At 41.3% G+C, this 27002-nt stretch overlaps 3 non-coding genes across 3 annotated transcripts; all 3 read right to left on the bottom strand.

Moving 5' to 3' along the window:
- Window positions 1-5475: 5475 nt before the first annotated feature.
- LOC120252375 lies at window positions 5476-5582 on the bottom strand. Its single transcript, XR_005533909.1, has one exon. It is a non-coding gene; the product is annotated as a small nucleolar RNA R71 (small nucleolar RNA).
- Window positions 5583-7759: 2177 nt separating this feature from the next.
- Window positions 7760-7866, bottom strand: LOC120252275. Its single transcript, XR_005533819.1, has one exon. It is a non-coding gene; the product is annotated as a small nucleolar RNA R71 (small nucleolar RNA).
- Window positions 7867-23681: 15815 nt separating this feature from the next.
- Window positions 23682-23788, bottom strand: LOC120252343. Its single transcript, XR_005533881.1, has one exon. It is a non-coding gene; the product is annotated as a small nucleolar RNA R71 (small nucleolar RNA).
- Window positions 23789-27002: the final 3214 nt, after the last annotated feature.

Genomic DNA, 27002 nt, shown 5'->3' with positions numbered 1-27002 from the left:
TCGAAAGTGTAAAAGTCACGTTAGCGGCCGCCTCGGAAAGGGCTACCTTAGAGGATGTGTAAAGCTACTACAATCTCTTTGTTTTGTTTTGTTCTGTAAATAAATAAGTCCCTTATACTTAGAACTTTGAGGAGTATACATTGGGTTGGCTTGAGTTAGTTTCCACACACTTACATGATTTCGGATTGGTTATCCTTTTTTATTTGAGATTTTAGCTGGAGCATTAATTTTTTGTATTTGGTGTTGAAATTTCCCTTACTTGTAGAATGCTTCTTTTGCATAATTTTGGTGAACCTAAGGCCAAGTACTTTCAATATTTCCTTCTTCTATGCTTCTATGTTTTATTTTTGTTTGAGGACAAGAAAAATATTAAGTGTTGGGGAGTTTGATAAGTGCTTGTGTATTAGTAATACAAAGTATTTTTTTTCTTATAATGAGCATTACTTTTCTCAGATTTTATCTCTCATACATGTGTATATGTGTTAATTTTATGCATGTAGGATTGTGGAGACAAGTATGGAAGAAAGAAGACAAAGTAGATCGTGAATGCACGATGTTGCTGAAATCTTGGAGGGAACAAACATGAAGACACAAGTTGTGCTCAAAGACACGTGAGTGTGTGCCAACCTTCGTTGTGCTCAATTGAACATGCAAGGTCTAGAGGCACAAAGGCAGTCACACTCATGTGTTCGGACTTATCCAAAGCTAGCAAGATTATCGTCAAATATGATTTTGTTGAAGAGGCAACGCAATATACAGCATGAATGTGTCCCCATTCATGTGGCCTCGATGAAAAGTGTGGATTAGGGAGTATTTTGGTGGTCTACTAGTGCACGATCCGCAAGCGCAGGGAGTCATCAAGTAATACCTCTTGTGTGAGCACGAGAGGGTCATATTTCCTGGGTCCATGGATCTACCCTTACTTCCTCTTCGCATATTGTCTAGCCGAAAGATTCGAAGGGGTTCTCTAATCTATTAATTAAAATGAAAGAACAACAAGTGGAGTCTAAAACAAGGCAAGGGTATAAAATCAGGGGAATGAAATGGTCATGGACGTGGATTCTCTAAGGGCTACTGAACTGTAAAGGATGCTAAGAATGTCATGCAATTGAAGGTTTGGACCTAGAGATTTCCTAAATTAGGTCAACCCGATGGTCACGGCAATTGACCCCTATTTTGGTATAAGTATTGATACGGAATTTCTTCCTATCAAATCCTTATACGATTGCATTCACAAGGGAGAAATCTCTAATTAGAGCCGGAACACAACTTGGTCTAGCCCTAATGTTGGAGGGATACAAAATACCCGATGCTCATGGCGTATTCTTACATGAATCCCTTCCAAACTTGGTGTGTCTAGTACAACGGCGATGGTCATGCTACCAAGTTGATAAACGTCTAAAAGCGTGTATTTTGCATGTATTTGTTTGGTATTATTCGTTACATTTATTTGTTGAACCGATGCCCTTTTGGTCTAAATTGTGTTATTTTTGCATTTCAGGCCTAATAGAAACCTAGGGAACTCGAGCGACGCGATTGGGGTTGAATTCGGTATCAAACCGGCATTTCCAGGCTGAATACTGTAGCACAGTACAGTAACAGTGTTAATGTAGCAGTTTCACTGCAGCAGTTACTGTAGCTCATCACGGCCTTCTTGGCAGAAAACTGGAAATCCTAAGGGGTCGGCATACCGACTGTATATTGACACATTTACCTATCGGGACCTGAGGGTTTAAAAAGTTTTGAGGGCTTCTTTTTGGGAAGCTTCCTTTCGGTGATCATCATCTTCTTTCGGCAAGAAACGACTAGGGTTTGGGAAGCACTTCCACCCCACCTTGAACTCGAGCTTGAGGTGGGCAAAAAGGAAAGAAATTCAAGCATTTCTCGACGGGGAGATCAAGAATTAGTAGGATCTACTTCTACGGCTACATTTCTTGGAGGTTGAAGACAACGGGAAGCTACCCATGCAAGTGGCGTCTTCGAAAGGTTTTCTCCTGAGATTCAAGCATCATTCGGCCTTCACCATTTGAGGGAGTGTTTCTCATGTTTATTTTAGTTGTTTGTATGGATTATTTGGTTTCTTTGTTGTACATGAACAACTAAACCCCTAGGTCACCAGATGTAGCTGAACCTTGGGGGTGAACTTGTGATGTTTTGGTTTATTTGGGTATTTTATGCATGTTTGCCTTATTGTGATTCTTGTTTGATGTTCTTGATTGTTTTGGTACATTTGATTGAGTGATGTATCAATTTATTGGGAGCATTTTGTAGCATGACCATTGCCTTAGTGCTAGACTTCACCAAACTAGGAAGGGATTATTGTATAAGTATGCCGTGACCATCGGGTATTTGTACCCATCCATTCCTAGGATTGAAAACTACTTGTGTTTCTATCCTAACTTGTGAAAACCATCTTTCTCCTTGCAACCGTGTGAGAAGTTGGGCGGAAGAAATTCTGTACTCAACACTTGCACTGGGTTAGGGGTCAATTGCCGTGACCATCGGGTTGACCTAAGTTTTGGTTTTCTCGGTCCAACTAGCCACGTGCTTAACTACTCAATTTCCTACTCACTTAAGTAACACCCTTGGGGATCCACATCCGTGACAATTTTCCAACCTTGAGCTTCTCCCGTGTTTTGATCGTATCATATTTCTTAAGAATTTCTCTTACTTTTCGCTTTGCTTTCTTTTCTTCTTTTCTCTTGAATTGGAATTGGTGAGCTAAACAACAGGCAAGAAGTGACTAAAGTAGCTCCTCAGGCCCCTTGGGAATATGATCCACTCGTGCGTGTGCGAGTGGTTTATTACTTGACGACCCCGTGCGTTTGCGGGTGCTCACACTCCGTGTCGATCACAAGTACAACCTAGGAGTTGGTTTACAAAGTTCACATATAAGCAACACATCAAATGCACCAAGAATGAATCACAAACACACAACAATTGCAATAGACAAAATTAGATCATCCAAATACACAAGTTCACCATAAGGTTCACCGGCATCCAGTGTCCTTGGGGTCTACTCGTCCATGCAAACAAATACAAATAATAGGTCTATGAAAACAACCACAAATAGCATAAGAAAACTCCCTCAAACAATAGAAGTGAGATGACAAGCCAAGTTAGGTGGAAAGCTTCCACGGACACCGCGATCGGGGCGGCTTCCCTCGTCGTCTACAAGCTCCCAAAGAAGAGATCGATGAAGATCTAGCCAAACCAAACTTCTCCTTTTGATTCCCCTTCTCCAAAACGTGTGATCTTGCCTCCTTTGAACTGGTGGAAGTCAGCTCCAAAAACTCTCCAAAAAGCTTTGTCCAAAAAACGTCCTCCTTTGCCTTAGAAATTCAGTCCAATATATACCTCGTTAGGTCAATACGGGCTCCATGCGGGGCGCATGGAGCCCGTGAAGCTCACTGCCATTTTGCCCAGAAAGGTGTCGGTGCTACAGTACTCAGCTATATTGTTTGCACTACAGTGTTTCTGCTACAGTCCCAGAATTGTGAAATTCCAACAAACTTAACTGGCATCCATGCGGGTGCATGGACGCCGTGAAGCTCACAGCCGAATGCCAGCTACAGTGCCAATACCCCAAAAATGCCGTTTTTGGTATCGAATTTGTCCAATTTGTATTTTTGTGCTTCGTTCGACCCATTTAAGATCTGCAACATCGAAATAACTAATTTATACTTAAACGGATATCAATTCATTAAGATACACACACATAATACAAGATTAATACGTATAAAATATGTACATTTATGTGTTTATCAAGTACTATAGTAGGTACTGTAGAAAACTACTGAAGCAAAGTTACTATAGTAGTTACTATGCACAAGTCTCAGAAAATCAATTCCTGCAGATTCACAAGAGTGTATGGAATTTCCACACGCCTATGTGGATGCCTGATTCAAGCCCTATTTAAGTCACGATTTCAGCCATTTTTCAGGATCTTTTTCTGGATCTTTTTCCCTATCTTTTTCTCATCTTTTCTCTATCTTTGGAGGTACTCGCAGCTAGGGTTTAGAGAGGCTTTGGCAAGGCTTTTGGAGTGGTTCTATGTCTTTCAATACTACGTTCCCTTGGAAGAGAGTTATTGGGGGAGCTTTCCTCGTCATCGATTCGGTGAAATGTGTCCTAGGCTTGACGAGGGAACCTTTGGAGAAGACGCGGCCACTCCATAAAACCATTGACATGAATACCAAGGGGGTTTTACTTATGGATTGCATGTTTTTACTTTCGATTTCATTATTGGTTATATCTTGCTCCGCGGAGAGCTAAACCCCTAGTTGGTATTTGGACTTGTAAACCCAAAGATGATATTATTTTTTTTACCTTTCTATTTTGTTTATTTAATTGATGTCTATAATTGAGATCTAATCTTGAATGCTTGTTGAATCAGTTTTCTGAGACTGACACTAGGGTTGATAACCTACATTGGTAGTCCTTATGAGTGAGTGACACACCATGAGCGTTAGATAAAGCAAGATTGGAGAGGATCGAGAGGGTAAGTCGAGAGATAGCGGAATGTCTCATTTCCCCTCCAATGTGATTTATCCCACCTCCACATTTCAAGAGTTCTTTGCTGTCACAATAGAGTGAAGTGATAAGAGATGAACTCCACTAGGGCTTAGTTACACAAGCAATAGAGTGAACAGTTGAAGTAATCCTTAGTATTTGGAGCTTAATTATGACTAGGGGTCTTTCGTCTGGACCAAAGTGTTAGATATATGTTAGGGAATAGAGTTAATCACTTGGAGTCCCTAGAGCTTTAAGCAACTTTGCACAGTGTGAGGTGTTGAGACTGAGTGATTTCTCCTCCGGGATATAGTGTAGGGTTAGTCATGGTTGACCTTAGGTTTGAGACCATGTATTTTAGGATTTCCATGACTCATTAAGTATCAATCAGTAGACATAATAGTTGGTTTTACAGTTGAAGCAATAGTCCTAGGGGGATCAATGTCTAGGCGTCTCACTTTCTATCGATGCCTTTCCTGTCATTTTTAATAGCGTCTCCCATTCTTGTTTTGTTTATTTCTTTTCATTTTAATATTATTCACACCACTATCGATCCCTCTGACAATGCCCCTTGTGTATGTCCCGCAAATGCACAGGTTTATCGAAGTAATAAAATCCCAAGTGAGTGGGTATCATATCCATAGGGAGTATTGTGCAGACACCGATCATGGCTCAGAATTTTGACATCAAGCCAGGCTTCATCCAGATATTATAGAAGTCAGCACAGTTGAATGGTTTGGCCGATGAGGATCCAAACAATCACATTGAGAACTTCTTAGAAGTGTGCGACATGCTCAAGATTAATGGTATTATGGATGATGCTATCAAGTTGACAGCCTTCCCATTTTCCTTGAAAGGAAGAGCAAAGCAATGGCTACATTCATTACTAGAGCATAGATCACTACTTGGGAGGAGATGGTAAAAGCTTTCCTTGCATGATATTTACCTTCCGAAAAATCTGTGAAGCTTAGGAATGAAATATCATCATTTGTGCAAATGGAATTGGAGTCGCTTTTTGAGACATGGGACAGGGTCAAAGAGCTCCTGTGGAAATGTCCTTAACATGGGTTCCCCGAGTCGATGATCATTCAAACTTTCTATAATGGGTTGATAACAAGCACAAGACAGTTACTTGATGCTTGATAAGTGTCTAAATGTAGATGTTTTCATGTATATATCGTATTCACTTTGCATGTATTTTGTGAGGTTTGATGCCCGTTTTGCGCTTAATCATCTACTATTTGCTTTGTAGGGCATAAGGAAGCCATGGAGAAAAAGAAGATATCATTTTGGCTAAAAGAGAAGAAAATAGGAATTTCATACTACCCAATATGGGGGTCGTATGCACTATAGCAGCGGAATGATTCGGAGTGTCTGCCCAGATTTCCATACTACCCAGTATACGAGGCCATATGGAGGCTGTATACACCCCGTATGGAATACAAATCTAGGGTTTTTGAGTGCTATACGACCCCCATACGACCCGTATGACTCGGGGGGTATATATACATACTTTTAGGTCAGAAAAGGGACTTTTGGCTAGACTTTTTGCTTGGCATATTTTGGGAGACACTTGAGAGGCTTGCGGCGACCTTGGGGATGAGAAGAAGGGCAAGGAAGCTAGAAGATGATCCAAGCCCAAGGTCCGTGACTCTCAAGGCAAGAAGGCAACTTCATTCAAGGGGAGACTTACCACGATTTGAAGGAAGGAGACCCACGGCTAGAGGAAGCATCATTGGGCACTCCTTTGGCGGGGAAAACGTCATTCAGCATATTCTTCACCTCCTCCTCCACCATTTCATCTAGGGAGTGTCATTATGCTTTTGTTTCATGTTTTGCTTGTTTGTATTGTTTAGTATGGGATGATGACACACTAGACCCCCAAGGCCACTGGGTGTTGGTGAACCTTGTGGGGTTTTATCATCTATGTTGGATGATAACTTGTTAATTCCATGTTTGGGTAATTTTGAGATTTAATCCATTGTTTTCATGCTAAGTGCTACACTAAGGAGAATACCGTAGCTCTTTTATGAGTGATGCATGTAGATGTGACTTTCTCCCATGTATTAGAACATGAATGGATTAGAAGGGGTTACTTGTATCATCACGCAGAGAAATCAGGTGTTTGGTAGCCCTCCATATAGGTTTAATCCGAAGAAGAGTAGGTTTACTCCTAAGTGAGATTTCCTCGTACTCAATGCAATCGTAGGGATATGGATTTGGGAGAAATTCCTATCTATGTTCCTATGGGATTAGGGTTCAATCGGCGAGAAATTGTGGTTGTTCTAATCTCAGAATCTCATGGTCCATTTTACTCTTGCATCTTTAGATCATCATCCATGTTTCATGATAACCCCACAAGGGGATCCACATCCATAGGCCTTTGCATTTCATTGATTATCTTGCTTGCTCATTGCTTGTTCTCTCTAATTTGTTGGCAAATATCGTTTTAGCTTTAATTACATTTAGTAGAGTAAAATCCATCGCTTGAGATCTTAGGCTAGATAATAGCTCAAGAAGGAGTAATAGGAGATCCTTCGCCCCGTGGAATACGATCCTCGTGTCTTCACACGAGGTATTACTTGGTGATCCCGTACACTTGCGGGGAAGCAATCAAGTTTTTGGCGCTGTTGCCGGGGAAATTTAAGGATTTCTAGGAAACTTTTAGATTATTACTCTAGCCATTTCATTCTATACTCAAATTTTTTTTATTGTTATTTTTATTTTACTTTAATCTTAACTTTCTATCATCTTTCTCGATTTTGCAAGGTACTGTGCATGACACGCTCAAATCCATCGACATTGATTACACCAGATAGTGAAATTGAAAAAACTTTACATCGGAGATTAAGAGAGGTTGGTGAAGGATCGGGTACGCAGAACATTGAAATTGAGGATAGAGAGTCTTCAATTCATGGGAGATGAGTTTAGTGTTCAAGCACCAACCGTGGCATCCAACAACTTTGAAATTAGAGCAAGTACAATCGGCATGGTCCAGAACTCTGTTCAATTCAATGGTCTAGCAAATGAAGATGCACATGACCACCTTTCCCTGTTCATCCAAATTTGCTCTACATTGAAGATTAATGGAGTGTCCGACGATGCGATCCGTTTGAGACTATTTCGAGTCAGTTTGAGAGACGGAGCTTATCATTGGCTTACATCATTGTCTCCGGTGTCTATTAAAACATGGAAGGATATGGTTGAGAAGTTCCTTGGGAGGTACTTTCAGCCAAGCAAAGCGGCAAAGTTGAGGCATGAAATTTCAGCCTTTAGACAAGGGGAGTCTGAAACATTGTTTGAAGCCTACGAGAGATTCAAGGATCTCCTTAGAAGGTGCCCCCACCATGGTTTTGCTTCATGGATGCGAGTACAAATCATTTACAATGGGCTGAATTATGCTACTCGCCAACTCATTGATGCCGCAACGGGTGGTTCCCTTAGCAACAAGTATCCCAATGACACCGAGCAATTACTTGAGTCTATGGCAAGCAATGAATCACATTGGGCCTCAAGAGGATCTACACAAAAGACTGCTTGGCTTTATGAAGTTAGTAGCAATGATGCCTTGGCTGCGAAGGTTGATGTGTTGACTCAAAAGCTTGATCTTCTTATGGGCAGCAGTTCGATGTCAGAATTAGTGATGAATTATAGCTCTTGTGGTGGTGGGCATGATGCAGCCCAATGTCCAATTGCTAGCTCCTCAGTTGCATCCATTGAGAATGTTGACTACATTGGAGGGGAACAAAATCAAGGGACCCCGTATAGCTCAACTTACAATCCATGGTGGAAGAACCACCCAAATTTTTCATGGAACGAAGGCCAAAAACAACAAAGAGGTACACCATCTCAAGGATCTCAATTTCAACCACCAGCCTTTGAGTGGAAGTTTTCTAATGAAGAGGTCCTTGCTAAGTTCATGCCCAGTACTAATGACAGGTTCAATAGTCTAACTAGTAGCATGGATGCACAATTTGGTAAGGTGAATGCTCAACTCACTCAGTACGCCGAACAGTTCAGTGAGATAGGTTCTATTTTGAGAAACCTTCAAGCTTCTGTGAAATCTCTTGAGCATCTACTGGGGAAACTCGCGAAGGCACACTCTGAACGTCCTCCGAGTTGTCTTCCAAGCAACATGGAAGACAATCCAAGGGAGCACTTAAAGGCTATTACTCTTAGAAGCGGGAGGCAAGTGGAGACAATGGTTGAGGTTGACCCAAGTGTCAAGAAAAGTGGGGTAGCCTCCCGGGAAGACCCCAAGCTAGTTGAAGAAAACAGTGAAGACAAAAATCACGGAAGAAATGACAAGTTCCAACAACAAGGACCAACAAAATCATCTGAGTATAAACCTCCAATCCCTTATCCAACCAGATTGAAGCATGAGAAGGAGGATGTTCACTTCAAAAAATTCATGAACATTTTCAAACAACTCCATTTGAACATCCCGATAGTTGAAGCGTTGACTCAAATGCCAAAATATGCCAAGTTTTTAAAAGAGCTCCTTACGAACAAGAGAAAATTGGAGGAAGAGGGCACGGTTGCGCTTACGCGGAATTGCTCGGCCATCCTAGAAAAGAAGCTCCCACAAAAGTGAAAGATCCTGGAAGCTTCATTATCCCGTGCATGGTTGAAGGTGGAATCCAAGAAAATGCTCTAGCGGATTCGGGGGATAGCATAAACGTCATGCCCTACACCATGTATTTAAACCTTGGCTTGGATGAGTTGAAAAGAAAATCGATCAAATAAACTCACAAAATAATACTATAGGAATCCATACGGTCGTGTGGAAATTCCACACACCCGTATGGATTTACAGCGCGTGAAAACCCCACAGCCACATGCTAAAAACCCACAAATACATCCTAACAATTGTGTCTAAACTCATTTTGAACATCCAACAGCCATTTTATCATAGAAATGAACCACATTTACCAGATTAAATTGACTAAAATCAAATAATGGCAAAGAAAAGAGAGAATGAGGGTTTACCTAAAAGATGAAGTTGAAAATCTTAAAATCGCAAGGAATACTCGAGTAAAATATCTTGAAAGTGACGGTGCAAGGTTGGGAGAGTGCAAGTATTCTTTCACTGAGTGTTTGCAAGTGAAAAGATGAGAAGACACAAAGGATTTATAAAGAAAACTTATGGCCTTCTAAGTTTTGTTTATCCACACGGTTGTGTGGGAATTACCAACGCCCGTGTGACTCCACAAGGGAGCTTCACAGGGGCAGATACACGCCCCTGTGTGCTCTTGGGATAGCACACTTTTTCCTTGAACACACCCACAGGGGCATCCACACGGCCCTGTGGCTTCTCTGTCCAATCAAGAAAAATTCTAAGTGTACCACACGCCTTTGAGGAAATTCTACACAGGCGTGTGGATCTTCACAGGGGTACTCACAGGGGCATCCGTACACCCTTGTGTCTTTTAGGGATGGAGAGGTCTTCTCTACATGATTTCACACGGGGAGTGTAAAAATTACCCACGCCCGTGTATAATGCACAGGGTTAGACACAGCGGCAAACACATGCCCCTATGTCTTCTCATGATAGAGCTCTAAACATCTGTAGAGAAACACATGCCCGTGTGGGAATTCTACACGGGCGTGTGACAGTCACAAGGTCGTTCACAGGGGCAGACACAAGCCCCAGTGTCCTCTCTTGATGGAGAAGTTGAGCTTTGAACAGAAACACACGCCTGTGTGGAATTTTCACATGGCCGTGTGTCTTCTCTGGATGACCTAGAAAAATTAACAGGCTCTACCAAAAATTTCTAAACATCTATATATACATAGAGCCTGCCTATGTAATGCCATATTAACTAGAGAATCATGAAAAATAGGCTCAAACGACAAAGAAACTTTGCTACATACAATGAAGCACACGATAACATTAATGATCCACAAGAAAAACACAACAATTTGCAGGTAAAATTAAGACACCAACACTTAAAGCCTTATTCATGCATGTTCTAAACTAAAAAAACTCGAAAAATAGTATGGACTTGGGTTGCCTCCCAAAATGTAACATCTACCCCGGAGATTGTGAAGAAGGTGCTCCAGAAGATGAAGCAAGCAAGAAGATGCCACAAGAAGATGCAAGAACGGAGTGTGAGTGATGAACCCTCATGTGGTAACATGCTCGATAACTCCCCCTCTAACCTAAAAAGATTATGTTCATCATGCTTTCAAGTCATGGGTAAGAGGTAAACCTTCATTCTTGGACCCCGTTAAGTAAGGAAGGTACGTCAAGCTAAGCAACGTTAAACAAGCGCTCTTGGGAGACAACCCAAGTTTTTACTATTTTTTCTAGTTTTAGTTAATGTTTGCATGAATAAAAGCATGAGTTTTGGTGTCCTAAATTTTAGATGCCATTGCTTTGATTTCCTCATGGATTATTTGGTGTTATCATGTGCTTAAATGTGTGTGGTGAAGTTCTTGGTCGTTTGAGTATGTTTTTCATGATTCTCTGGAATATTTTGGATTATAGCACATGCTCTAAGTTTGTATACATGTTAAGGAATTTTTTACAGAACCTGCAGACTTTTCTAAGTTATCTAGAGAATACTGATTGTTTGCTCACCTGCAAGTGTACCGGGTCACCAAGTAATACTTTGTGCAAAAGCCCAAGGATCATATTCCACGGGGCTAAGGAGCACCTATTACTCCTCCATCACTTATTTTCTAACCTTACAACTTAAGCATGGTATACTACTCTAATACATGCAAGAATGTAAATAGATCTCAAGTATGACAATTCCAAGGAAAGCAAGGAGATCACAAAAGCAACGATGATAAAAAATAGGCCTAGGGATGAGGATCCCCATGAGGGGTCATCATGGTATATGGATGCATGATAACGATGTGAAGCAAGGGGTGATTTAAACCGAATGATTTCATGAATAGTTCAACCACAATCTCTCGTGATTAAACCCTAATCCCATACAAATGTCAATAAGGGTCTCTCCTTAATTACATTCCTATGATTGCATTAAGAGTAGGGAAATCCCGCGATAAGGACATACTTGCTCTAAGTGTATCCTTATGATTCGGAGGGGTTAACGACACCCAATCTCTCGGCATATCGATATAAGAATACCCCTTCTAGCTCATTAAAGATCTAGTACATGCGAGTAGGTCACATCTACATATACAACTCAATAAAGAACTAAGAATCTCTCCATTTTATAGTTCTAGACTTGAAAACTCTACAGGTGCTATAGTGGCAGCTACAGTGATCTTGCTATAGTGCCGATGTTGAAGTACCACTACTACAGTACTCCGACTATAGCATTTTTGCTACGAGTGAATGCGCTCTGATGACCACGCCTCGGCTTTCTTCTCTTTTTCGCCCAAATTGTATCTTTGTGTCCTCCACGGCGTTTCCGTGCATTACAAAGCAAATAACACACGATTATGAACAAAACGAACATCAATCCTTATAGAAATACATACTAAATATATCGAATATATAAACTAAAATATATACATTTAGACATTTATCAAATACACACATTCGTGTGGAATTTCCACACGGGCGTGTATCTGTACAAAGGGCTCATCCAGAGAATGCATAGGGGTGTGCGTCTGCCCTAGTGGATGGCCTGTTGATGGTCACACACCGTCGGGAATTTCCACATGGTTGTGCGTTCCTCTATAGAGACTTATTGATTTTTCCCGACAAAACACAGGGGCTTGCGGATGCCCCTGTGGAAGATCTTGTGACAAACACACGGGCGTGGGTAATTTCCACACGCCCGTGTGGATCTCTGTAGAGAAGTGGTCCTCTATCCCAAGAAAACACAGGGTCATGTGAGTGCCCCTGTGAGTACCCCTGTGAAGATCCACACGCCCGTGTGGAATTTCCATTGGGGCATGTGGAACACTTAGAGAAACTTTTCAGATGGACAGAGGAGCCACAGGGGCGTGTGGGTGCCCTTGTGGGTCAGGCACACGCCTAGTGGAATTTTCACACGTCCGTGTGGTTGTGTTCAGAGCATATGGGTGTCATCTTGAGAAACCATAAGGGCATGCCTCTGTCCCTGTAAAGCTCTCCTGTGGAGTCACACGCCCGTGTGGATGTACAGAATACCAAAAGGCATGGGTTTTCTTTAAAATCTTTTCACATTTCTTCATCTTCACACTCTAAATTGCCCAGAGAACACACTCACTCAATCTCCCAACTGTGCACCGTTGATTTAGAGAGGTTTACTCATGTTTTCCGGCCGATTTTCAAGGTTTTCATCTTCATCTTGTCGGTAAACTTTCTTTCTATCATTTCTTTCCCATTACTTGGTTTTGTTTGATTTAAATTAGTGAATGCGCTTCGTTTTTATGCTAAAATGGTTTGTGTATGCTTTAGAGTGAGTTTGGAATGAAGTTGCGATGTATTTTTGAGCTTTTAACATGGTGCCCGTGTGGGGGTTATCCACATGGGAGGTTCTAGCATTTTTTGAGTTTGACCAGTTATATCCCTGATTCGATAGTGTTGACACCGTGTAGTTATGAGCATTTGGACATCAATACAGTATGATTGTTACACAGTTTTCGATCAGGATGGGGTTGTATGATGAGACTTTTACTGCATAGAGGAGTACGAGAGATTACCGATAGATTATACTGGCAGGTTGATTTCGAAGAGAGAGTATAGGATTTTATGTGGACAGGGTCAGTACGAGCTAGGAGTGTCTAAGGCTATGTGCTTGTCCTGACCGAGCTATAGATACATACATGCAGTGCTAAGTAGATCAGTGAGTGGCTGAGGCGATAGCATAAGTGTTTTGAGTCGGCAAGAGCTACTTTATTATTTTTGATGGTCCAAAGCTAGCCGATTCATATGAGGCATATTGTGGCCAAGTATCTTCGTCATCAGTGCCAGTATGCCAGAGTCAGTGTTCTGTTCTGAAGCCCTTACATCACCAGACTTATCGTGGAGATAGGATTATTAAACGCTATCAGGGAGGCCGAGAAGGCCATCGCACCGACTCCACTTGGCATAGACGCTATTAGATTGATGGGGATGGTCCGGAGATGTGAACCAAGAGTGTATATGATAATCATATCCTCTTCTGAGACAGCCAAGGTTGAGGGAGACACGGCAGAGGGTTCACAACCAGTACTGGAGCCACAGATCAAGAGCCCCCACTAGTTCGGATATTTTATCCACCTCGAGCCTATGATCGATTTGAGAGGCTTGAGAGTGTTGTAGTGGTGCTACAAGCAGATCTGACAAAAGTTCGGGCTACACATGCCCCGCACCATGCTGATGTGATGGCACATCTTGACACCCTTCAGTAGTTACTAGAGCGAGATGATGCCTCACCATTCATCATGATACCAAGGACCCCTTAGGCATCTCTAGCATCACCATCACCAATGCCAGAACTAGTCGATCCACCTATTACAACATCTTCACCAATAGCAGCAACCGAGTAGACAACGGATGAAACCGATGTTTGTTGCACTTTTCTTTTATTTCCTTTATGTTTTCATATTTTATTTCAGTATTATTATTTGGACTTGTATACTCAGAAAATGATCTTCATTCTGAGTTTAACTTATACTTTTATCTCAAGTTGTATTTCATTGCTTTACTTTTATATACTCGAGTTATTTTTGTTTGTTGAGCTTCACTAAACCCCCTTGTGTATGCGTGCAGATGGTCTTATCAGTATGGAAATTGAGGATTAGTCATAGACAGGGTCAATGTGCTTTACACTTGGCCGTGTGTGCTTCACAACCCATTGGAACTCAACTCCCAAGGAATTAGCTTCATCAAACGCACTACTAGGAGTTCAGGGGAGTATTGTTGCAATTGCCCACTCCCATATATATTTTTGAGTGATATACTTTTTATTTTGCTTGCATGTATACATCGAGGGCAATGTACATCTTAAGTGTGGCGGAGAGTTCACATTACACATGTTTTATACCTTTGCTTTGATTGTGCATGCTCACATAGCCAATGACGGTTCAACTTAGTTGCATTGGTTGTATTCTTAAGTTTAGGAGAATTTTTAACATTGAATTTTCTCATGCTCTAGTTTTTAGTTGAATTTCTAGGAAGTTTTGCCCGATTAACACTTGTTGCACTACTCGCTCATTAAACTCTTTTGGAAACTTATGTTCGATGTTTGAGGGACTATTTAGTTTTGTTTCTTGTGTTATTTAGCTGAATAAATGTATGTTGTTTAGTTTGATATTTGGGGTGGAAATAGCTACTACCTATGAAGTATGAAGGTATTCTCATAAGTCAGATACTAGTTATGCCCTAATGAAAGAAAGAGCTATCTCATGGGATGAGTGAAAGCTACTACCCCGCTAGAAAGAGCTATCACCTCGAAAGTATGAAAGCCATCTTAGCGGCCTCTTCGGAAATGGCTACCTTAGAGGATGTGTGAAGCTACTACCATCTCCTTATTTTGTGTTGTAGATAAATAAGTCCCCTTACACCTAGAACTTTAAGGAGTATAAGTTGGGTCAACTTGAGTGAGTGTACACACACTTACATGATTTTGGGTTTGTTGTCCTTTCTTATTCGAGTTTTTAGCCAGAGCAATGATTTCTCGTATTTAGTTTTGAAATTTCCCATACTTTTAGAATGCTTCCCTTGCATGCTTTCGTGAACCTAAGGCCGAGCACTTTCAATGTTTCCTTCTTTCATACTTTACTATTTTATTTTTTCTTGGGGACAAACAAAAGCTTAAGGATGGAGGAGTTTTATAAGTTCTTGTGTGTTAAGAATGTGAAGAAGTATTCTTTTCTTATGATGATCATTCCTTTTATCAGATTTTAGCGCTAATACATGTGTATTCGTTTTACTTTCGTGCATTTAGGGTTGTGAAGCCAAATATGCAAGAAAGAAGGCAAAGTAGATCATTAATGCACTATTTGATAAAATCTTGGAATGAAAAAATGTGAAGACACAACTTATGCTCGAGGATATGTAAATGTGTGCCAAACTCCATGCGTTCAAGAAATTACAATGATTTGGAGGGGCACTGATAAGTGCTTGTGCGATAAGAATGCGAAGTGTTCTTTCCTTATGACGAGCATTACTTTTATCGGGTTTTGACGCTAATATGTGTGTATTTACGTTACTTTTATACATATAGGGTTGTGAGGCCGAATATTGGAGAAAGAAGCCAATGTGGATCGTAAAATCACCAATTAGAGGAAATCTTGAGAAGGTTCAAACACAAAGACATAAGTCGGGTTCAAAATGCGGGAATGTGTGCCAACCTCCTCGTATTAAAGATAGCACTACGATTTGGATGGGCACAAGGGCAATCACATTCAAGCAGTCCGGCTTGTGCATGTATAGTAAGATCTCCACCAACATGTCCGTTATTGAAGAAGTAAAGTGATCTATGACATAATCGTGTGCCTGTTTACATTACCTCAATGAAAGCATGGATTCGAGAGTGTCTCGGGGCCGATAGCATGTGAGCAGCTCAACAAACATCGTAATCATGTATTGTTCACGACCAGCCGAAGAAAAAAATGAAAACGAGAATCCACACGGGCGTGCGTCACTCGACGCCGTGTGAAAAATCCACACGGGCACCACGGGGCGTGTGGATTAGCGATTCGACCATTTAAAAAGCCTATTTCAGCCCCGATTTCAGCATTCTTTTCTCCATCTTTTCCTCAACTTAAGAAGGCTTCGGCTAGGGTTTTGAGAGGTATTGGCTAGGGATTTAGAGAGGTTCTATGGCTCTGACATCGCGCTCTATTTGGAAGAAGGTTAGTGGGAGATCTTTCGTCTGCACCAATTCGGCGATTGTGTATCCTAGGCCAGACAAAGGGACCCTTGGACGAATAGAGGACTCTCCACAAGACCATCGCCATGACTATCGAGGGAGTTTTCTATGGATTCTTTGCTTTTACATTTGATTTTATTGATTGTAATTAGCTCCATGGAGAGCTAAACCCCCTAGTGGGTACTTGGGTATTTGTGAAGCCTATAATTCGTTGAATTGAACCTCTTTATTGTGCTTTCAATTAATTAATGTTTTATTTGAGTTCAAGTCTTCAATGCTTGATTGTATGAATACTCCCTTAGAGTGACACTAGGGTTGAGAGTTCTTGTTGGTAACCCTTGTGAGTGAGTGACACACCACGAGAGTTAGATAAAGTAAGATTGGAGAAGGTTGAGAGGATGAGTCGAGAGGTAGCGGATCGTCCCATTTTCCCTCTGGTGTGATTTATTCTACAACCATTTCTACAAGTTCTTTGCTGTCATAGTAGAGTGAAAGGGCTAAAGGATTACCTTCTACTAGGGATTAGTTGCGGGTGCAACGGAGTGAAACGTTGAAGTGATTTTAACACCTAGGGCTTAATCATGGCTAGGGACCTTCCTCCTGGACCAAAAGGTTAGGTCTATATCTAGGAAAAGGATTTATCATTTGGAATCCCTAGAACTTATTGCAATTCTATACGAGTTCGAGGTTGAGAGGTTATTCAATTTCTCCTCCGGGACATGTATAGAGTTAGGCATGGTCGACCTTAAATTTGGGACCATGTATTTTAGGATCTCCATGACTCATTATTACATTAGTTAGAAAGTATAATAGAGGGTTCTTGCACTTGAAATGATTGTCCTAAGCGGAACAATATCCGAGTAGCCCATTTATATGGATTGCCTTACCATCTCTATTACTTGTGCTCTCTTTCTTGTTATTTTACTGTTGTCATTTCACATCTTGTCACACATATCACTATTCATCTTTCACTTACTTAAGAAACAATTTAAGTGTTTTTATTCACTAATCCATATGGATACGATACATCACTCATCTGGGATTTTATTACTTCGACAAACCCGTGCACATGCGGGACATATGCAAGGGTGTTGTCATGTTTTTGGTGCTATTACCGGGGTGTAGGCGGTTAGAGATACTTTGCACTTTGTTTTCTTAGCTATTCATTCATTCATTCTAGTTCATTTCTTCTTATTCTATTGTAGTTCTGACTTCTTTTTATTTCTTATCAGTACAGCACCAGGTTATGACCCGAGGGAACCCCTCAATATTGATTGAAGGAATAATATGCGTGTAAACCGCAAGTGCACGGGTGTCAAAGTAATAATACCCCCGTGAGAGGGTAGTCGAATCCTCAGGGAATAGTGCTTAGAACCACCAAGATTGCCATTTAACTAGAATGAAAATATTTTGAAAGTGATGTGGAAACAAACTCAATTTAAATAAAAATACGAAAAGATAAAGGAGACGCAAGTAAAAGATAGGAAAGGGAATCGACGATAAATGGGGTAGCCGGATATTGCTCCGCCTAGGACAATTATTTCAAGTGAAAGAACCCTCTATTATGCTTCCTAATCAATGCAAGTGCGTCATGGAAATCCTTAATCACATAGTCCCAAATCTAAGGTCAACTATGTCTAACTCTATACATGTCCTGGAGGAGAGATTGAATAACCTCTCAACCTCGCACTAGCATAGACTTGCAATAAGTTTTAGGGATTCCAAGTGATAAATCTCTTCCTAATTGTAGACCTAACCATTTGGTCCAGGTGGAAGGTCCCTAACCACAATTAAGCCCTAGATTCTAAGATCACTTTTGCGCTTCACTCCGTTATACCCGCAACTAAGCCGCCGGCGCCTCCAAAGATGGGGAAAGGTGGAAGAAAAGATAGGGGAAAAGATATAGAAATCGCGGCTTTTAAAGGGCTAGAATCAGGCATCCACACGGGTCTGTGGAATTTCCAAACGTCCGTGTGAATTCTCTGGAATTCTGATTTTCGGCCGGCTGTGAACAGTAAAATACTACATCAACTGCTACAGTGATTTTGTTACAGTACTCCGCCAAAAAAATATTCCAGAATCCACTTTTCATCGAGGCAACATAAACGGGCACACATTTATGTTGTAGATCGCGTCGCTTTTTCAAATTTGACTGCCCTTGTGCCCCTCGAAATCATTGTAATTGCTTGAATACATGGAGGTTGGCACACATTCACGTATCTTTGAGCCCAACTTGTGTCTTCGCATTTGTTCCTTCCAAGATTTCATCAAATAGTGCATTCACGATATACTTTTGGCTTCTTTTTCTTAAAACATAACTTCATAACCCTACCTGCGCAAAAGAACAAAAATACAGATGTATTAGGGCTTAAACCTGATAAAAGTAATGCTCATTGTAAAGAAGGAACACTTCTCATTCTTAACACACATTATCAAACTCCCCCACACTTAAGCTTTTGCTTGTCCTCAAGCATAAATTAAACATTTTGTGCATAGATGAAGGAAATATTGGAAGTGCTTGGCCTTAGGTTCACCAAAGTATACAAAGTGAGCATTCGACAACTAAGGGAAATTTCAACACTAAACATGAAAAATCGAAGCTCTAGTTAAAAACTTGAATCAAAAAGGACAACAAACCCAAAATCGTGAAAGTGTGTGGACTCACTCAAGTCAACCCAAAGTATACTCCTCAAAGCTCTAAGTATAAGGGACTTCTTTATCTATAACAAGAACGCAACACCAATTTCAAAGACGGTAGTAGCTTCACACATTCTCTAAGGTAGCCCTTTCCCAAGCGGCCGCTAAGGTGGCTTTCACACTTTGAAGGTGGTAGCTCTTTCTAACGGAGTGGTAGCTTTCACTCATCCTATGAGATAGCTCTTTCTCTCATTAGGGCATAACTAGTATCCGACTTATGAGAGTAGCTTCATACTTCATAGGTGGTAGCTCTTTCCACCCAAAATGCAAAATAAACAAGAAAATTATTTTGTTCTTTCTTTTCATTTTCATTTTTTTTTCAGCAAAATAACATAAGAAACAAATCTAAAACTAGTCCCTTTAACATAAAACTTGAGTTTCCAAAAGAGTTTAAAGAGTGAGTAGTGCACAAGTGTCAATCGGGCAAAACTTCCTAAAAAATCAAGCAAGAACTAGAGCATGAGAACATTCAATGTTAAAAATTCTCTTATACTCAAAAATACAATCATTGCAACTAAGGTGAACCACCATTAGCTACGTGAGCATGTATGTTAATCAAAACTTGTGTAAAAACCATGTGCAATGTGAACTCCCCCCCCACACTTAAGATGTACATTGCCCTCAATGTACACATTCAAGCATAATAAAAGTAATACAATTTAGAACACATGTGGGAGTGGGCAATTGAAACAATACTCCCCTAACTCCTAGTGGTACGTTTGATGGAACTCAATCCTTGGGAGTTAAATTCCAATGGGATGTGAAGCATACAAGGCTTGACCGTGTCTATGACTAATCCTCAATTTCCATATGGACAAGACCAACTGCACGCATACGCAAGGGGGTTCAGTGAAGCTCAATAAACAAAAACAACTCGCGTATATAAAAAAAATAGAGCAATGAAATACAACTCAAGACAAAACTAAAAGATAAACTCAGAAGGAAGATCCTTTCTGAGCACAGAAGTCCAAAATAAAATGCAAAAAATAAAATGTGAAAAATAAGAACAGAGAAGGTAAAGACGCCTCAAGTATAGGTGTCAATTGCTGGTGCATCTGTTGTCGCTGCTGGTGAAGATGACGCTAGTGCTGCAAAATATATAAAGATAGGGCGAAGAAAAGAGAAAGAGAAGCTTACCGATGAAATGAGAATGAGAGACTAGAAAATGGCTGGAAAACTCAAGTAATAACCCTATATAACCATGGTGAGAGGTTAGGAGAGTGCAAGGATGTTCTCTGAGTGATTAGGAGTGTAAAGATGAAGAAAACCAAAAAGATTTTAAAGAAAACCCGCGGCTCTTGAGTTTTTGTGCATCCACATGGGCGTGTGGAAATTACCCACACCCGTGTGACTCCCCAGGAGAGACTCACAGGGGCAGACGCACGCCCCTCTGGCTTCTCTGTCCAACCGAGAAAATTCTCTAAGTGTTTCACACGCCCGTGCGATAATTCCACACGGCCGTGTATCATTACTGGGCAATTCACAGGGACAGACGCACACTCCTGTGTCTTCTCGGGATGGAGTAGAAATTCTCTGCAGAGAAACACACGCCCGTGCAGAAATTCCACACGGGCGTGGGCCATCACAAGGTCGCTCACAGGGGTGAGTCCACGCCCATGTGCTGTCTCTGGATGAGCTCTGAACGAAAATGCACGCCCGTGCGAAAATTCCACGCGGGCGTGTGTTTTCTCTAGACACTTAGAAAACTTTGTAGGCTTTGCAGAAAATTCCGGAACACAAATATACACTTAGAGTCTGCCTAATAATGCAATTTTAGCCAGACAAAACACGGAAATTACGGTCAAACGACCAAGATTCTTCACCACACATGATTAGGCACATGATAACACCACAATGTCCATAAGAAAATCACAGCGAAAACATCTAAGAATCATGATCCCAACACTCAAGTCCTTATTCATACAAATACTAACTAAAAACTAGGAAAAACATTAAAAACTTGGGGTGCCTCCTAAGTAGCGCTTGTTTTACGTCACTTAGCTTGACGTACCTCTTCCTTCCCTTATGGGGGCTTGAAAAGAGTGTATTCCTCCCGACTAGTCATTGCATAGCTACTTCCTTTAAACCAATAATCTACTTGCCGGGGTGAAATATTTGTTGGAGAGTCCAACCATCTTACCTTTGGCCTCCAAGGAAACAATTTAGGTCGGGAATTATCCAAGCTTAGCACAGGTGGGTCATTGGATGGTTTCAATCTCCTACCCACATCTTCTCCCAAACCCAAAATCTCTTTCTTGCAATTTATGAATTGATCAATCCAAATGAGTGGTGCTTGTTCCATTACCTTAGGATTTACTTCTTCTTGTGTATTTTCAGCTTGAAAGGAACATGACAATAGCAAACCCCCTTGAAAATTTTCTCGCTCACAAGCACAATCTTCATTCACACTGTCCAAAATCTCAAAATGGTATTCAGCTTCTCCCTTTTCATTTTCTGCACCAATGTACTCAATTTGCCCAACTTCTTAATTGTCGTTCACTACCACATCATCTCTACAAGGAAATTGAATTGCTTGCTCAAATGGTTGTTGTTCCTTGGAGAGTGTGTCAAGTATCCCTCCTAATTGATGCTCAAGGTTTTTATAGGAGGCTTCATGACATCTTAGTGTGGTCTACATATTTTGGATATAGACATCGGATGCTTCAATGAAGTTAGTTAATACTCTTTGCAACTGAAGTGCATCCTCTCCGAGTTTCTCACCCTTTTGACATTCCACTTGAGGGGCTTCCCAAGATTGTCTATCACTATTGCACAAGAAGTTTGGGTATCCCTTTTCAATTGGATGATATGTGTTGCAACCAGGAATGCTTTGTTGTTGTGAAGCAAAAAATCTATCAACTTTTTCACTCAGAGCTTCAACTCGAGAATACAGAGCAATAAGCGGATCAATCATCATTTAAACTCCTTGCAAGAAAAAGTAAGACATGACAAAAGAAAATAAATGAGCATGATGGAAGAATAAGAAATGCAAGAACCCTCTATTATGCTTCCTAATCAATGCAAATGAGTTGTGGAAATACTTAATTACATAGTCCCAAATCTAAGGTCAACTATGCCTAACTCTATACATGTCCCGGAGGAGAGATTGAATAACCACTCAACCTCGCACTAGCATAGAACTGCAATAAGTTCTAGTGATTCCAAGTGATAAATCTCTTCCTAATTGTAGACCTAACCCTTTGGTCCAGGTGGAAGGTCCCTAACCACAATTAAGCCCTAGATACTAAGATCACTTCTACGCTTCACTCCGTTGCACCCGCAACTAAGCCCTAGTGGAAGGTCATCCCTTAGACCATTCACTCTATTGAGGCTGCAAAGAACTCAAGGAATGGAGGTAGAATCTAACACATCAGAGGGAAAAGGGGACGCTCCTGTACTTTCGACTCACTCTCGCAACCCTCTCCAACCTAGCTTTGTCTAACACTCATGGTGTGTCACTCACTCACAAGGTTACCAACAAGAACTCTCAACCCTAGTGTCACTCTAGGGGAGTATTCACATAATCAAGCATTCAAAGGTTGAACTTACAATAAACATCAATTAATTGAAAGCATAACAAAGAGATTCAAAGAAATGAATACATCCTAGGGTTCACAAATACCCAAGTACACACTAGAGGTTTAGCTCTCCATGGAGCAAAATACAATAGATAATGAAATCAAAAGTATAGGGATGCAATCCATGAATGAAAACCCCCTTGTGTTCGTGTCTAAGGTTCTGTGGATCGGTCACGTCTTCTTCAATGGTCCCCTCGTCAAACCTAGGGCACACCTCGCCGGATCGGGGCTGACGAGAGCTCCCCCAATAGCTCTCTTCCAAAGGAAACGCGGTGTTGAAGGCCATCAAACATCTCCAAAGCCTTGCCAAAACCACTCCAAACCCTAGCCGCCGGCGCCTCCAAAGATGGGGAAAGGTGGAAGAAAAGATAGGGGAAAAGATAGAGAAATCGGGCCTGAATCGCGGCTTTTAAAGTGCTGGAATCGGGCATCCACACGGGTGTGTGGAATTTCCAAACATCATTGTATAATTTCTAAACTGGCGTGTGGAATTTCCACATGCCTGTGTGAATTCTTTGGAATTCTTATTTCCGGCCGACTGTGAATAGTAAAATGCTACATTACTTCTACAGTGATGTGCCTATAGTAACTTCCTACGGTACTCTACCAAAAATACTCCCGAATCCACTTTCATCGAGGCAACATAAATGGGCACACGTTTATGCCATAGATCGCATCGCTTTTTCAATAATTGGGTTCATTGGTGAAGATCTTGCTATCAATGCACAAGTAAGGATACGCAAATGCGACTGCCCTTGTGACCCTCCAAATCATTGTAATTACTTGAATACATGGAGGTTGGTACACATTCATGTATCTTTGAGCCCAACTAGTGTCTTCGCGTTTGTTCCTTCCAAGATTTCATCAAATAGTGCATTCGCGATCTACTTTTGGATTCTTTTTCTTAAAACACAGCTTCACAACACTACCTACACAAAAGAACACAAATACACATGTATTAGGGCTTAAACCTGATAAAAGTAATGCTCATTGTAAAGAAAGAACACTTCGCATTCTTAACACACAAGCACTTATCAAGTGGCTACACTCATTACCTAGAGCATTGATTACCACATGGGAGGAGATGGTAGAAGCTTTTCTGGCCCGTTATTTCCCTTCCGCAAAATTTGTAAAGCTTAATAATGAGATCTCATCCTTTATATAGTCGGAATTGGAGTCTCTATTTGAGACGTGGGGAAGGTTCAAGGAGCTCCTGAGAAACTGCACGCAACACGGATTCCCAGAATAGATGATTGTTCAGACCTTTTACAACGGGTTGAATCTGAGTACAAGGTAACTCTTGGATATGGCAGCAGAAGGTACCTTAGTTAGCAAGACTCCCAGTGAGGCCCATCAGCTAATTGAACAAATAGGGTTAAATAGCTACCAATGAAATGCTAGGAAGAAGAAAAAGGTGGCCGGGCTGCATGAGATAGATACAGTAACTTCATTGGCGGCTCAAGTGGAATCATTGAGTAAGAAGTTAGATCTTCTAACTTCGAATATAGTGTCGGCCATGACTACTTGCACCAGGTGTGGTGGAGGACATGCTTCCCTCGATTGCTCGATCTCTATTGGTGATGCATCTTCGGTGTAGAATGTTAATTTTGTGGGTAATGCAATGAGGAACCAAGGGAATCTATATAGTAACACGTACAATCCGGGTTGGAAGAATCATCCCAATTTTTCATGGAGTAACCAAGGTCCACAAAAGGCCATGGGGCCACCGGGTTTCCAACAATAATAAGCCCCAAACATGGGAAACTGAGTTTCAAGTTTGGAGACCCGAGTGACTGATTTGGAGAAGGCCTTAACTAGGTTTGTGCAATCGTCAGATACAATGTTTCAATCAGTCGAGGCTACACGTCGCAACCACACCGCCTCTTTGCATAATCTTGAAAATCAAGTGGGGCAGACTGCGAAGTCTCTATCTAAAGGCCATAAGGAAGCTTGCCGAGTAATACCAAGACCAATCCTAGAGAGTATATGAAGGGATCACTTTGAGAAGTGGTCGTGAGGTTGAAGGTAGGCTACCGAGTAAGAGACCCAATGAACACTCACCCGAGGTTATAGAGGTTGAGGAGAGAGCAAGCAAAGAGAAGAAGGTGGTACCCCCATTTTTCAAGCTAAAAATCCCTTATCACTCTAGATTGTAGAATGACCAAGAGGATGAACAGTACAAGAAGTTCCTGAGTTTGTTCAAGCAACCCCACATTAATATTCCTTTTGTTGAGGCATTAACCCAAATGCCTAAGTATGCAAAATTCTTGAAGGACTTGTTGACTAACAAGAGGAATTTGGAGGAGAGTGCTTCAGTGATCTTAGATGCGTCTTGCTCAAGGGTGTTGCAAAAGAACATGCCGAACAAGAAGAAAGACCCAGGAAGCTTCATCATTTCTTTTAATATTGGCAATTTGGGTGAGGAAATGGCATTGGCTGACTGAGGAGCTAGTATCAGCGTCATGCCAAACACCTTCTTTCAAAAGCTAGGCTTAGGCGAGCCTAAACCCACTCGGATGACTTTACAATTGGCAGATCGAATGGTGAGACATCCGAGGGGTATCATCGAAGATGTGCTTGTCAAGGTGGATAAATACATTTTTTCTGTAGATTTTGTGGTGCTAGACGTCGATGAGGATGCGGATGTACCTATGATACTTGGTAGACCATTCTTGCAAACTTCCAAGGTATTGATTGACATAGAGGGCAAGGAGCTAACATTGAGAGTTGGAGATGACAAGCTCACATACCGCCTTGCTGAAACCATGCGGCATTCTCTTGATTTTGATGATACTTTGTATTTTCTAGACACTACTAATGAAATTGATGTTGAATACATGTAGGAAATGTTTAATCCGGACCCGTACGAGGGTTTGTTCGACCAAGAGATGGAAAATGAAGAAGTTATGGTGCTTGGTTCGACTGAAGAAGTACCATCTACTATGGGGATCCTAAAAAAGATGCTCTGAAAGATAAAGTGGGCGAGGAGACACCACCGGAAATGCTCAAAGGCTGTTAGAGACACACGTGAACCAAACAAATTTGATGAACCTTTGCTAGGTGGTCCTAAGCCCGATAATTCACTCTCTACCTTCAAGAGACTTTGTTCATCATGCTTTCAAGCTATGGGTAATTGGGCAACCTTAATCTATGAACCCCCATGATGTAAGATAAGGTACGTCAAGCTTAGTGACGTAAAACAAGCGCTTCTTTGGAGGCAACCCAAGTGTTTACTATTTTCTTAGTTTGTAGTCTAGTGTTTGCACGAATAAAGTGTTGAGTATTGGTGTCTTGATTTTTAAATGCTTTTGCTGTGTTTTATTGTGGGTTTTTAATGTTATCGTGTGCTTTTATATGGATTTGGTGAAGTTTTGGCCGCTTGAGCTAGTTTCTCATGTTTTTCATTGCTATAGTTTGCATAATAGGGCAGGCTCTGAGTGTGTAAACATGTTTACGAATTTTCTGCAAAGCCTAAATGATTTTTAAGGCATCCAGACAAAACGCACGGGATTTGTACTGAGTGTGTAAACATGTTCCCGTGGATTTGTACTGTGAGCTCATCCAGAGAAGACACAAGGGCGTGGACGCGCCCCTGTGAGCGACCTCGTAACTTTCCCACGCCCGTGGGTAATTTCCGCATGGGCATGTGACAAGGTCCCCTTGCGTATATCCCGCAAGTGCACGGGTTTGTCGAAGTAATAATCTCGGGTGAGCGGGTATCGAATCCACAGGGAGTAGGGAATAAAAATACTTAATTCGATTCTTAGCTATGTAAAAGATCAATGATAATGAGTGTGACAATGATTCAATTCTTAACAGTAAAAGCAACAAGTAAGAGAGCAAAAGTAAAGAAGGGGGGTAAGGCAATCGATAAAGATGGGGTACCCGGATAATGCTCCACCTAGGATAATTGTTTCAAGTGCAAGAACCCTCTATTATGCTTCCTAATCAATGCAATGGTGAGTCATGGAAATCCTTAATTACATAGTCCCAAATCTAAGGTCAACTATGCCTAACTCTATAGATGTCCCGGAGGAGAAATCGAACAATCTCAACACCTCGCACTCGTATAGAGTTGCAATGAGCTCTAGGGATTCCAAGTGATAAATCTCTTCCTAATTATAGACCTAACCCTTTGGTCCAGGTGGAAGGTCCCTAACCATAATTGAGCCCTAGATACTAAGATCACCTCAACGCTTCACTCTATTATGGCCGCAAAGAACTCGAGGAATGGAGATAGAATCTATCACGCCGAAGCGAAAAGGGGATGCTCCTGTACCTCTCGACTCACCCTCTCAACCCTCTCCAACCTAGCTTTGTCTAACGCTCGTGGTGTGTCACTCACTCACAAGGTTACCAACAAGAACTCTCAACCCTAGTGTCACTCTATGGGAAATGTTCATACAATCAAGCATTCAAGGTTGGAGCTCACAATAAACATCAATTTATTGAA

The sequence above is a fragment of the Dioscorea cayenensis genome, chromosome 20 (genome assembly GCF_009730915.1).
Source record: "Dioscorea cayenensis subsp. rotundata cultivar TDr96_F1 chromosome 20, TDr96_F1_v2_PseudoChromosome.rev07_lg8_w22 25.fasta, whole genome shotgun sequence".
Lineage (NCBI taxonomy): Eukaryota > Viridiplantae > Streptophyta > Magnoliopsida > Dioscoreales > Dioscoreaceae > Dioscorea > Dioscorea cayenensis.
This window is presented reverse-complemented; position numbering and strand designations above follow the sequence as displayed.